General features: G+C 36.2%; 1 protein-coding gene across 1 annotated transcript in view; it reads right to left on the reverse strand.

The window, feature by feature from the left end:
• LOC140229352 (chondroitin sulfate N-acetylgalactosaminyltransferase 1-like) overlaps positions 1 to 11,815 on the reverse strand; it is a 55,773-nt gene extending 43,958 nt beyond the window's left edge. The window contains exons 1-2 of the mRNA XM_072309637.1: positions 11,740 to 11,815; positions 3,790 to 3,896 (exon numbers count right to left, since the gene is read on the reverse strand). The gene's annotated coding sequence lies outside the window, so the exon portion shown is untranslated. The remainder of the gene's footprint in view (positions 1 to 3,789; positions 3,897 to 11,739) is intronic.
• Between the last annotated feature and the right edge of the window lie 3,417 nt (positions 11,816 to 15,232).

Below are 15,232 nucleotides of genomic sequence, written 5' to 3' on the forward strand. Positions count from 1 at the left end.
TCTTCTTTCTTTCTGGCACATTTTGTGTCGTCAATATCTCAAGAATGACATTACGGAATAACATGACATTTTCAGTCAACATGTCTCATGACAATATCTAGCCACAATAAGGTTTTCATGACAGTAACGTCTCTATGACGTCATCTAGGCGCCATTTTGTGATTTTCGGACCATGTTACATGATCGATCATAACTTCGTAACTAAAGGTCATTTCTGTATCATTTTTTGTGGACATAAAGTTCAGGTCACGTTCTATCTTTCTTTCTCTGATGCTAATTACCTAGGACGTCATCTAGGACGCGTAAACGCGCGTCAAACTTTTAAAAGGCTCAAAACAACTTTCCAATGGGAAATCTCGAAGTTTCAGACAATTTTAAGCGTTTCAAACGATTTTGCGCGTGCGCGTCCATCCGCGCATTTTCGCGCGCACAGCGCGTCAGTGACATAAAAACACACTTTTTTTGACTGATTTGGATTCCTGATACTTTGAGTAACAATATCCATTGATTTCTGATCGATTCTGACAAATAACAAAGCAATGCACTTGCGTGAAAAGTTCAAATTTCGCGTGCGCATCTATGTGCAAATATAGTGAAAAAACATGTCTTTGTTTATTTCGCCATAGCTCTTTAAAACGTCAGGTGACCCTATGTTTTTATTGCATATTACAAAAGCATATGAATTGAAAATAACGTTTCAAGTATCATTATTTCCATAAATACATTATGACGTCATCATATCGTCATCTGAAATCAAAAAAGTGGAATTAATTTTTTTAAGGTACTGTTTCTGACATTCATTTGCTCGTATCTCTGTTGTTTAAGCTCAATATTATCCCAAATTCAGATATGTTGTACTTTGAACATTTGCCTTTCAAGTCCATGTCATGCTTTTGATATTTGATGACGTCATCATACCTAAAATTGTGATTAAAGGTAAAGACGCAAAATCGGACAAGTTTACGTGTATTGTCTATGGGAGGTGATTTTTTTTTAAACCATGCATTGACTTAACAACGTTTAAGCACCTTTATCTCGGCTGATTTTGCTTCATTTCCTCTGAAACTTTAGTATGTTGTAGCTGAGACAATAAGCTGCAGTAATCATGCATTTTATTTTTTGAAATCTCCTCATCTGATTGACAATTTTGCAGTTTAAAACTGAAAATGAAAATGGAATGTGGACAAAACGATTCCACATGTATCTTTCACATACATAAGTTTACGTTCCCCATATTTTCTCGTCGAGACGTATGGCCGAGTGGTTAAAGGGGCCGTCTCAGAGACGTGAGGTTGCGGGTTCGAACCCCACAAGATCACGAAACAATTTTTTTTTTATTTTACTTTTTTTTCTTCAATTTGTATTATATATTCGTCCATGTAGAAATCACGTTCGTATATAAACGCACCTATACACACACACAGACACACACACACGCCATATCCCTCTTTTTGTGTGTTGGAGACCACATTGCTTCGACTGCAGCAACATTTTGCAGGTTGACTTTGTCAAACCGATCATAGTATGTAATGACGACGACTGAGGTGTTGTACTTTGAACAATTGTCTTTCAAGACGATGTCATTGTTTTGTAATTTGATGACGTCATTACACTGAAAATTGTGATTAAAGCCAAGGTATCAAAACCAGCCGATTATAGGTTTTATGTCTGCGGGACGTATTTTTCCCAAGTTGCCGGAAATGGCATAGCGACCTCAGTCGTTACAAGGCCGCTTTTCCGTCTAGCAATGCAATAGATGTTCACACGGCCACGTTAGTTGAGTGGGCAGTGACTTTCCCCCTGTTATATCTATACATTGTTTTTTTTTTTTTTGTCTTAACATTTCCGTGGATGACCCGTGGCCGAGTGGTTACAGAAACGGTTTCGCATGCACGCTCAATATAACTTCAAGGTGCCTATATCACATTCTTTTCTTTGTCGATTACAGATGACTGTCATCTGATGACCACAAGCGTATCACCTAACTCGTCCTCAATGTGACGAGTTTTCATGTCTCGTTTTTCTTTGGTATCCCCATGAGGTAACCATTTTTTAACTTAGGCTATGCTGAACTATAAACCCTTTCAGACAGAAAAAAAAATTGTAAATCTTTTTAAGAAATTAATTTCTTGTTATTTGAGTAACATTTTTTGTTAGCATGAAAGCAAACTTGAACTACTTTTCTCTCAAACATATTTCTCAAGTCAAATTGGGCCAATTATTATCTCCAGGTATTCTCCAGTGGAGCTTTCACTCAGCATTTAAAGTCTGAACAGCTTAATCTCCAGGAATATAACAGTTGTTAGTAGGGGAGGAGCTAAGATTTATCTTGGATTCAGTCCCATAACTACATACGCATGGAGAGAAAACTTTGGCAACTATGGTAATATCAAGAGTTATAATATGTTTGATGGAATGGATACAAAAAAGGCTATGGAGTTTGGTGTGGTGCATTTGCAGTCTAATAAAGTAGTGGGGGGGACTCATTTAGAAATGCATGTTGGAAACATTACAAGTTCTTTAAGTAAGTGTGTAACCTATCTTTGCTTTATTTTGAGCAAGCTTTCACAAGTTATCACCATGCCTCTGGCAGGGTGACAATTTGTTATTAACTTTTATCTTGGCAGGCAGAATACACTATACAGCATGCACACACACACACACCTCTTCCTATTCTTTTTCATTTTCACCAGATATATTCTGAGCGCAGGAAACAACCGTGGGAGCCGCATTTCACAGGGTTTTCCTAATTACATTACCAAGGTTATCAGGCACAGATACTCCAGCTCTATCATGTGAAAAATATAAACAATAGACCCTCTTAACCGTGGGAGGACATCATGCTCTGGCCGTCCCACAATTATCTCACTCGATTCTCTTCTTTTCCTTTAAAGCATTGAAGACGAGTCCTGAATATACTCGGGCAAGTATCTATGGGAAACGCATGTTGTGGCAAAATCTGCCCATCCTCAATGGGTTATGACTGCACACAGTGCTATGCATCACACACTGATAACACAAAATAACTATGATTAAAACCTACTGGAACAAGGAAAGAATACAGGGGTCTTAAGGAAGCGTGAAATTTGTACAAAACGCACGTAATACACATAAGCGACAGAATGTTTCTCATTTTGGAGGGGCAAATGAAAGAAAAAGAGCACTATGATGCAATGACCAGTGATGAATACTATTGATATGACATAAGTGTATCTATCTATTCATATTTATATTGTATATCAATACATAATAGACTCTTGTTATTTTGATATGAATATATCATTCACTCATGTTCAACACAATTATACAAAGATATTTTTTATACATCTTCTTTTCTCCTGATAAGGGACATGATGGTGTTGAAGCTATGGAATGATGGATAAACATCAAAGCAGAGGAGAGGGTGTGGGAGACAGATATTTGCATGTACATATATGATTTTCATGTTCTAGCCATATTTTTTTATGAAATCAGTAGATAAAGTACATTGATTTCTTCATCCATGTTCATTCTTCTGATTCTGCTTTTAAAAAGACATATTGTTATACTGTATAATGTACCTTTTAGTGTGTAGAGTTTGTCCACTCAGGGAATGGGCAGTCCCATGTCACATAAATAGCTATCATTTTTGCTACTGCCTATTGAACATCGCTATCACCCTGAATAAATATCTTCAAAATCACTACTACCCTCATCACCACTGTGGTATTCATCATAGTTTGCATTCACTGTGGAGAAGGCAAGGATGAAATTGCATCTTCTCAAACAAACATGAAAATTGATACCTACCATAACCATCATCACCAAATGGTCAATTTCAAACTGCTGCTGTTCTGAGCCTGGAGAAGGTCACATGACTCCACGGGGATGCTAGTCTCTAACCTTGTATTACAATTCTGCAAGTAAATAAGATGAAGAACAAATTAGAAACAGTGCACATGTCTAGACCAGGTGTATCAAATGACTAGATAGACTGAGCTCTAGTTTCATACTCTTGTGAACACTGACATTAAATCTTTCATAAATCAGTTAATAACTCCACACACATGGCCTATTACTTAAAGTATCAGCATCATAAATAAGTCAGAGGTAAACAACACCAACAACATGCCAACAACACACAAGGCAGACCAACATAGCTGCTGCAATTACGCAGGTGGACTGGCGTAGATTGAAGGGACAGGATTACACACAGGTTGTAAGAGGTTAGAGGCAAGACAAAGGTGAAGGCTGAACCCATACAGGTGGTAGGACTGGCCTGCACACACTTATTTTTAGCGTGGGCGGTGCCCTCTACACAGTTCAAGCCTGCCACGTTGGTCGGTACTCATCCTGGGCAATGGATGTTACACATCTCAAAGGAATGAAAGTATCAACAGCTATGAGAGAAACACACACACAAAAAAAAAAGTCAATATACTTAGGTAATGAACATTATCTAATGTGCAAGAAATATAACATATTGTGCTTCCAAACTTTCAAATTTCCTGTTAAGATGAATACAAATGCATGAAATTGGCGGGATTTTGACTTATTTCACATCATGGGAAAATATTTACTCAGTAGACAACAAAGCAGCTGATTTAAAATCACACGAACCTTGACATCAGGAACTGTGTTTAAATCTTTGAAATCAACCCACTACTTTCTACTGCACTAGTATCAACCCGTTGAAGATGAGTCCCGAGTATTCTCGGGCAGGTGTCTATAGGAAATGAGTGTTGTAGCAAAATCAGTCCATCCTCAATGGGTTAAAACACACCGATTAATGTTTGATCTAAACTCAAAATGAAGGTACACACAAGCACAAGTATAATGATCAAAAGCCCTTTTTAATGTTCTTTCTTGGTCTGAATAAAAAATTAAAAGGTTAGAAGAATATTGAGGTTTTTTTTAAATGGTAAACATGCTTTTGTGAACCACTAATATCAGTCACAATCACACACAATTTAGATAAGGTAATGATCTCATGACCTCAGAGCTTTTCCTTTGATTGGCATGTCAAAACATCACATTAAAGCCGCTGTTACCATTAGGAGCAGTGATTTTTTTTTTTTTAATGTTCATATTATCACATTTGATGAATTATTCCGCTGTATCACAAAACATCCTACCATATAAAAATTTGGCAACAAAGCCACAAATATGTGGAAATATCACTAATTTTCTCAACGAACTATAACTGTTGATGGATTATTCTAGAAACAATCTTAATTACACTATTGTTCACATTTTGTATACTGCCAAAGTGGAAATTTTCGCAGTGTGGAAATTTTCGCGCATTTTGCGCAACCAGGAAAATAAAAGCACGTGAATATTTTTGCCAGCCATATGTTCCAGTAGTTGAGGTCTTGATTCCGCGAAATTAAGAACACGCGAAACTCTTCTTACCCCGCTGAGCGCGAAAAATTAGTCACACGAAAATATCCACTTTTACAGTACTTAGTATATTTAACAATATTTACAGTAACATTGATTATACTGATTAACATTTTTAGGTTGGTTCCTTCTATCCCTTTCTCACAATTTAGAGCTATTTTAAAGCATGAAAGCTTTTTAATTGTCATCCGCAAATGATAAATAGTGGCTTAAATACAAAGTAATGCACTGGTATAATTAAGATATACACCTACTTCGTTCCGTTGAAAGCCTTTTGGCCAGGAATAACTCTACAGGAGACTTCTGAATATTTTCCTTAAATACAGAAAAAAAAACCATGATGCATCTTGGATTGGCCTGCTTACATGTCAAATTTACAATCTCTTGTAAGTACTGTACAGTGTGACACAAGTAACAACAGAACAGACACGAGGTCTGGTTCTGCTCTACTGCTCTATTCAACAGAATGCTGTTAAAGCCAGTAGAGGAAAATTAGTAAATAAGAAAAAAAAATTCAGAAAGAAGAAGTCTGTGTCACTTGTGTTTGTTCACACAATGTAATAGCCACAACAATGGACCTTCTCTAATTTACCCGCATGCATGGATGACTGACAGACACACGCTTTTGTACTCAATTCAACAAAAGGCTGTGATTTGAGCTGTAACAATATAAACACACACACACACACCTGCTATCGCTTGGGTCTAGTGCCTGTCATATTGTGGCCACTTTATTCCTTTCTTTCCTCACTTTTTTTTTTTAAATATTCATACTACAAATGGGAATTTCCAGACAACATAGCACATCTGTGATTAATCACCTCTTCTTTAAGGCCATAGAACATGCTACCTCAAGTCAAATCCCTCTGTCTTCCCTCTCTCAAGTATGTGTCACATTACAATCACATTATACATTTGCATTTCATACAAGGTCAGCAAACTGTTGTTTCTTGATAAACACACATCATGTTAAAGGGACTGTACAGTACTGGTTGAGGTGGGGATTCATGTTTTGAACATTCCTAAGTGAGATAATGAGAAACATCTTATGAAATATGAAAGAGCATGTAATCTTAAGACGGATTCAACATTTATTTGATCAAAATTGGTTTTCAAATGGCTGAGATATCAAAAAAAGTGATAATCATAAAAGGCGACAGGCCACGCCTTTTATTAGGATCTCTTTGTTTCACCTTGTTTTTGGATATCTCAGCCATTTCAAACCCGATTTTTATCAAATAAAGTTTTGATACCCCTTAGAATTGGATGCTTTTTGACATCTCATAGAGTAGTTTTTGAGTATCTCACAAAACATTAAAAGCTAAATCCTCACCTCAAACAGAACTGTACATACCCTTTAATGTATATTGCCCATCTTGCATACAATTAAAACAGCTAGCTCTAATTTTGAAACAAATATTCCTAGGCACACTCCTTTTCTATTCTTTCCTTTTCTTTTTTCCTTTATTTTTAAAGCAGCAAAGTACTACATGTAGTAACTAGAATTAAGAAAGTAGGCCTACTTGAAGGGCATAAAACTTCTCTAGCATTCTCTCTAACTTGGCTGGGACGATGTGAAAAAGCTCTGCTACGTGACCCCAAGAGCTCTGTCTCAATTTTGACGGGAAGTGTTCGCATCCAGCCAACAGGAATTTGACATAACTGGGCAAAGCATACGCTCCTGTCTCCATGCTCGGCTGCTGCTGTCTTCCTGCATCAGACAAGATGCTTCCCTTATACTAGGTCATGGTGGGTCAGTATATGATGTCCAATATGTAATGAGAATTTCCTCTCAGGATGTAAAGCTAAATTACTCTATCATGAGATATACAGGTTTCAAGGTTTCACATTTTGCATAGAGTTCATACACTATATATAGGCTTGATGTCTACTTTACCTTGCCACTTTGTACTACTTTTCATTTCAACGTCAGCACATGGAATTTGAAGAAAGGTTGCAGCTAAATAGCAGAAAATCATAACACTGGCTTACTACCATTTGTTTGTTCACATAGATAAATTCTAATGATCAGCCTAGCATTTTGTACCTCTCAATAATTAACCTCTCTATACAATAAATAACAACCTGAAGAAAGATATAAGTACAGCAAATCACTTGAAATTACAATTAATGATGATATACTGTACAGTGTAAACAATCTGTATTTTTGATAAATACCACAATTACTGCATATATATTATCAGTAATATCATGGTTATTATTACTAACTTCCAAGAATACTGATAATACTAACTGTACTAGTAATAATAATGAAAATAAACAAATAACAATAATAACAACAATAACAATAATAATTTTAAAAGTACCATTTATAGCAACATTAAAACAACACTTCATTTCTTATGGACAATGATATCAAAAGTATTTACCAAGGTAGCCAAGAAATACAAGATATGAAGTGTATGTCTCATAATGAACTGGGTCCTGGTATATTGATATGCCACCTATTGTAGTTCTTTCTCTACTGTACAAATCTAAATGTCGCAATGGTTAGTTTCCATTTGCCTCATACTGAGTAGATCATAGGACAAAATAGGACAAAATATTGATTTTTTTTTTTCAAGTTGCAATTTACACTATGAAAAGATTATTGAGTGGTTTGCAAATCACACAGAGCTACAGAAAGTCTTTGAGGCATGGGGGGGGGGGGGCTTTTATTGCAGACCATATACAGTACAGCTCTTTTGGTCCTATATTAAGTCTGGTATGGAAACATAAAATTCAAACACAAAATTCCAAAATTCAATCAATCAAAAAGTCTTCATCTTTCAACTTAAGCTCTTCTTTCATCATGGTCTAAATATGTCTCACTGTGTGGTTTCAAGGCTGTGATATACTGTTTGGGTTCCAAGAAACGTGCATACAGTGTCCACACACTATGACTTAATTCATGTGACTCATAAATTGTGCGGGACATGCCAACGGAAAAACAATTTTCCTTCCCTGGTCTAGTGCATAGAAAGGAAGTCTCAATTAATGAAAAGGTCTTGAGTACTGGCTACCTCAACAGCATTGGCTAAAATACAGCAGCTCTGAAAGTCTCATTACATTCCACACAGGTGTGCAGAGCAGAATAGGCATGATAAATACCCTTGATTATTCATATCAGGTACACACTGTATAAAACCATGTTCTCTGGTATTAACCCATTAGTAACTGAACCACTCATTTGGTCACTCCCTAAAATGCCTGAAACTGCCTGTCCGCCTTTTTACAGTTTTATGCTTTACCATTTTTATTTTTTATTTCATTTCATTTATTTCCACATTAAAAACAACAATCATTACATTTCAAGTCATAGTATAAACATATTCATTGTGGGGGACCAATTAAAGCCTTTCAGGCTTGTTGGGAATAGGCCCCAAAGTAACTACAAGACTTTCTCAACCTACAATATATAGGTACAAAATATATAGACACAAATGGTTCACAATCAAAGCAGGATGAAGAAGGGAAAAAAAAGAAAAGAGTAAAATACTGGCAGAATATATTGTTTTCATATATAATATATTATCATAACATTATTTGAAAGAGGTCAAAGGCCAACAAGAGTATGTCAGAATTACTTCTGTGACACACACGGCTCTTGGTAAAGTCTTAATAGGCTTTCCAACAAACATAACTTAAAATAGACAAAAATAAGCATGTGAGCTATTTGCATGATATAGAAAGTTGTCAAAATGAAAGTAAAATTGCTGTACCTTCTAGGGAACAATCATAGGCCATTACGTATCATGGAATCTTCAGTTGCTGAAGGGTTAATGCATGAGAATATGTGACTGAGTGGCTGTATTTGAAATGCATTTTCTTTCATTCTAGTGTTGGTTTTACTTGCTTTTATCCCAAAACAAGGAATACATTCAAGACATAAAATTATTATCTAAAAAAAAAATAGCAATCCTTGATTCTTATCGGCTGAAATACACTTATACACTGTCACTACACTTTAACACATTTGTTTAGTAATAGCACCAATAAAATAAACAAATATCCCATTTACTGATACTTTCTGGTGTGTTTAGTCATTTGTATCCTGTTGCTGTTTTGTTTGTTTGTTTGTTTGTTTGGTTTTTTTTGTTTGTTTGTTTGTTTGTTTTTGGGGGGGGTTGCTTCCTGATTAGAAGAAACTTCCTTGTTTTGACAGTTCAAAGCCTTTAAAGAACTTGGGTCTTTCATATTGAAAGGGCCGTTTTATAAGCTACTGTACATATGTAGGAATTGGGAGTAACTGCAGGTCTATGTTCACATATAAACCAATGATTGTGCCTGAATATGTCTGAAGGGGAAAAAAGAAAAGTAACTCAGCCCTAAAGATGATACATTTGTAAGAGTACATGTCATCTAAAAGAAATACCAGATACAGATATACGTTAAGTTAAATCATGACACTCAGTTGCTTACAAATATTAAATTCAATGGCATGCAAAGTTTTAAAACAATGTCTTTCTGTAGCACAGCCAGAAACATTTCACTTGCCAGTTGCCAAAATTCTACTTGAAATTCAGAAATTTGGAAAATATAGTTTGTAGTAGTTTGTAACATTGCACTACAGGTGCGGTAGTTAGAAGTTTGTTTTTTTTTTTTTTTTTATGTTGTTGTTGTTGTTTAGCATAGAAAATACATTTTAGTAGCTAGGATGTTAATAATCTGTTTTCTATTACCAGTTGAAGAGAATCAGTACCTTTCTGCTCTCTTCAAACGGTCAATGAAGTAACTGATCACCAAAAAGATCGTGAAGTTGGAAAGACTATTTCTGACTAAAGCTTGTAGGTTTACACCTTTATACCTGTATTCTTTAAATTGGACAAGACACATGAGGCAACATTATGTGACAGGTGAGATTGTGCTCACATCTGAAATGCCACTAACCTGAATTGCTTGTTGCTTTGTACTTTCTAGTTTGTTGATCTCAAGTTGATTTTTTGACAAAATTTGTACATAGGGTGCCTATGCACTTAATGTTTTCTGCAAAGACTAGTTCCAAGCCAAGATACATACAGAAGAAGAAACTATGAAACCAACTTTTGGGAGATTTAAAAAAAAAAAAAAATTAAAACAAAAAAATTACATGGGGTCCGACGTATACATCTAGACCTCTATATAATGTATTATATACAGAGCAGGGTTCGAAATTGGCGATGGTCCGCTGGCCATTGGCCACCCAAAATCACATCGGACTAGCTAAAAATCATACAATTCTGAAGTTACTAGTCCGTCTGGCTAGCCAAAATATTGCGTCAGTGTCAAAATTGATTCTAAGTAGTCCGCCTGGCTAGTTTAAAAAAAAGTTAAGTGCGACCCCTGCAGAGTGTCATCCTTCTTTGCAACACTTTTGCAACAGGGTGCCTATTTAAGGCAGGGGCAGTTTCATTCATTATGAAAACATTAAAGAGCAACAATTAGTCCCACTTTAGAACATAAGTGGGAGTTTCTTGCGTTATGGGAAGTGAGGGTACTCTCGCACCCAATTGGGCTTTTTCATCAACGAATGAAATGGCCCCTGCTACAAATAGGCACCCTGTCACAAACAGGGATGATTACTTTATATTACAAATAGATAGATATAATTACTATATATAATAAACAGAATTTAACATGCAAAATTTGCCACCATGACTAGAATCAGGGAGGTGGTATCCACCTCCCTGCTAGAATCTAATACCTTGTGTTTTTCAGGAGAAAAAAAAAAATAATGCTGATTCAAGTGATTGTTGATCACACGAGCATTCATTTTCATTTGCACTTGCAGGGCTAAACATACTAGAGCCTAGAGGCCTAAGTGATTCACTGACCCTCCAGAGATGAAAAATTTAGAGACACTGCTACTACTTGTCTATGATTTTCCTCTATTTTCACAAATGTTTTATTGATTGATTAAAAAAACCAAAAAAAAAAATTGATGCTTGAATAACTACCCCTCTTCTGTTTTAATGAACCTTTAGTAAATTCATTTGGCACCATTGACAAGACTTTGAATGTTAACCTTTTTTAGATTGTTCTACTACTTCAGCTATAGACATCTAGTAGTACAACTACACTTTGCACCAACCAAATAAGATGATCATCCAGCCACTCATTCTTAGCTCACCAACGCGATTTGCAGCATCCGGGACTACTGTCGGCATGTATTCTGCTGAGATTGCAGTAACTGGGCCAACCACATACCGCTTCATTGAACAGAGCTCCTTCCGTTTAACAGAGCTCCTTTCACTTTCACTTGAATTCTGATACGCAAAAACCCCTAAAACCACGCAGACCAGTGCGATGTCTGGTCACATTAAACACTACAATCAAGCACAGCGCTGGCTCATTAAGTTTTGTCGAAGATCTCAACCTTACCTTGTCACGGTGCTGCCGACATCGATGATAATGGGAACCGCGTCGAGTACGAATGTCGAGTATCGTGCACTGAGTCTGTAGTCTGTAGAATAAATACCAGTGCAGGTGTACGCGTACGTCTCGCATCGAAGATCCGAAAGAGGAGCGAAGAGGCGCATCAATCAGAGCTCCGCTCTCTTTGCATATCGACGGTTTTATTATGGAATCCTGCGATGCTGCGACCTTCAGTGTGATTGTAATCAGGGTCCACTTGCTCTGGTGGTTGGGTTGGCGCACGGCGCGGCGAACAAGCGCGGATCGTGCTCGGCGCAGGTCTGACACCAAAGAAGTTGACGAAGTTCTTTTCCCCAAGACAAGCAAACATGGACATCGACACCTTATGACAAGCCGCTAATTGCTTGTCAATAAAAAATTAAAAAAAAAAAGAAAAAGGACATTGTAGACGCGTTACACAACCCAATCTTCAAATCTTCAAAGCTATCTTCAAAACCATGTTACCGGTAGATATACTCAGCACTTCTTTGCCGTGAAAAAAAACACAACAAAACAAAACAAAAAAAAACAAAAAAAAACGAACATCTGAATTCGGCAAAGATGATGATGAGAAATTGGTCAAAAATAAAGACAACATGCAACAACACCAAACCATGACGTCAAAATGTTGTAGACATAACTATTATTGTAGCAATTTTGTTTGTTTGTTTGCTTGTTTTAATCCTACAGACAATGATGTGGCTTTGCTGCAATACAAAGTAGGGTGCAATCAGAGGCCCTACTTACAATTCTAAAACTTTCTTGTGCTTTCTTAGCTTTCGTCCAGGGACATAGTTTTATTCTAAACAAAAATCGCTATTTGTCAATAAATTGCGTTAGACCTCTGATTGTTTTTTATAGGCTTCTCTATATGCTTCCAACTCGAAGATATTTTACATTAATGTATGTCTTAATTTCATTTCAGTTATCTCCCCAATGTCAAAGAATAAACTCTTCATAGCAACCTTTCCATTCCATATCACTCCATCTAGTTCAAATAAGTCGCGGTCACATTGGCAATTGAGAAGTTTAAGTTTAAGATCTCGAAGTTTTGCCAGTGTGACTGCTGCTAGAGATGTTAAACAAACGAACTGAATAGCTGCATCATAACAACGAGTGAATATGCAATTACATCGATCATGTTGATTGAAACATTAAAACAATGTAGTATATGCAATTGTGTAAGAAACCGTAAGAAATAATCCAGGACAAAACAACGAGAAAATACAGATGGGGAAATGGCAGAAGATTCTATCCAAGACAAGAGGAAATGCACATTAATAGGGGATGAAAAATAAAACTTAAGGTCCTGTTTACCATTGGGAGCAGCTATTTAAAAAAAAAATGTTTGAAATACACGTATCACATTTTATGCATATGTGTACGTCAGTTTTTGTGTATCACAGAACATCATGTAGTTATCATATACAAATTTTGCAACCAAAAAAAAAAAAACTTAAATATACGGATATATCACTCTTTCTCTCATTATAATTGTAAAGGGTTTAGTCTAGAAACATATTGTTGACATTTTGTATATCTAACAATACTTAACATTGATAATAAATGATTCATATTTTTACATTTGTTGTTTTTATCCCTAATTCACGTCTTAGAACTATTTTGAAGCACCAAAAGCTGGGTTTTTGTTTCATCTGAAAATAGTAAACGACGCCTTTAAGAGTGTAGTAATATTAAACGAGCCTTGCAGCTCTCAAGAAATCTTTGTGTGTGTGGGAAGTATATCATGGCGCAACTGAAGATGACTTCGTATGCCTATGTTCTTTAAACAGATACATTTTAACGAGCTCGCAACAGGAAATGCCATTCATGGGTAACATTTTGGGTCTTACCAAGCCTTCCGTGTGATTCATCGTTAACAAGGGTATCCAAGTAGGCCAAGTGCAGGCCTTAACATGACATCAACATGACTGCATTGTTGATTATTAAGAAAACTTTTCTTCAGCTGACAACCCCCCCCCCCACACACACACACATCACATACACACACGCACACACACACGCGCAATGTGATAGTCGTATAATTCATATTGTCATTACTAGTTTACTAGTATCTATCATAATATTAAATTAAATTCAATTCAATTCAATTCATTATGCAAATGATATAATAATGATAATAATTTCTTCCACTTCGATGTGATATGATATCTGCGTGTATCTAGAGTTGTGATAAAAGATCAGTCAGTCGGAACCAATTGACTTCACTTAGTGCAGAACAAATTTGACGAGCAAATTTACCAACACAACTTGATTGTTGCTCTCCGTGACACTGTGTCAATGTCAACATCGCGAGACAGTACTTTGGCTGGTGGACGAGGATGAGCAATGTCAATATTCCCTTCACTTACAACAAAGACAGCGCCACTTACGGCACACGCCGTCTATGTCCTAATGACAAAATCTTTTTATCCCCTTTACAATCAGTGTCCCTTTATACGACCCCTCTTCTTCTTCATTTTCGTCTCTTCCTCCTCTTCCTCCATCTTCTTCTTCTTCTCCTCCTCCTCCTTCTTATTCTTCTTCTTTTCATCTTGCTTTCATAAACCTCTTCCGTCTCGTTGCTGTTGTTTTTTCTTCACTTCGTCCCTCCATTTTCAGAATTTTTTCACCCTGCAATCATCATGTTAGATAACGTGAACATACGAATTCATCACAGCTTATAATGCTACATAGTACTGTATTCCGCACAGCAGTGACAATACAATGTGGCAATAAGGATACTCGTTCATTCATTTCATCGTCCGGAAAGTGTTACTTCATTCAAGCACTTCCATTCATGTTCAAAATTGACTTTGATAAATATAGCGTAAAATCAAACGAAGAGATTGGAGGAGTTTATGGAATAATGTTGCAAGTCGCAATCACATTATGCAAATTAGAAGACGTGGTGATGATGTCATCATTTGACACCTCTCCTATACATGTCGTTACACGATATATCATAAATTACTTAGAAACGAAAGTTTATCTCATTAAAAGTCAGCATTTATTTTGTTAGTTATTGCAATGCGACGATAATCATTTGATATGCAAATTATGCAAGTTTGTGTTGTTTATCTTTTTTTATTCCGCGACCAAAAAAAAAAAAAAAAAAAGATTTTTTTTTTTTTTTTTGCAAATTCATATGTAAAGATTAATGCAAGGATTACTTAAAGAAGATATGATCAACTCATGTGATTGGCGCATGAAGCCGACACTAATACGGCTGTTTGTATATAACATGTGAAATTGACATTCTTTTGATATTTTGACAGTTTTTGAGGTACTGTAATTCAGTTATTCTACTCGCTTGGTTTTACTGGTAGTCATTGAAGCCGACTTGAATGTGGACTTACATCCCACATAATTATCTAGTCTTGATATACAATGTTACCGCCTGCGTGACATAACAACATCAATTTATCTCTCACCTTTATACATACAATATGAGATAATA

Source organism: Diadema setosum, chromosome 5, assembly GCF_964275005.1.
Source record: "Diadema setosum chromosome 5, eeDiaSeto1, whole genome shotgun sequence".
NCBI lineage: Eukaryota > Metazoa > Echinodermata > Echinoidea > Diadematoida > Diadematidae > Diadema > Diadema setosum.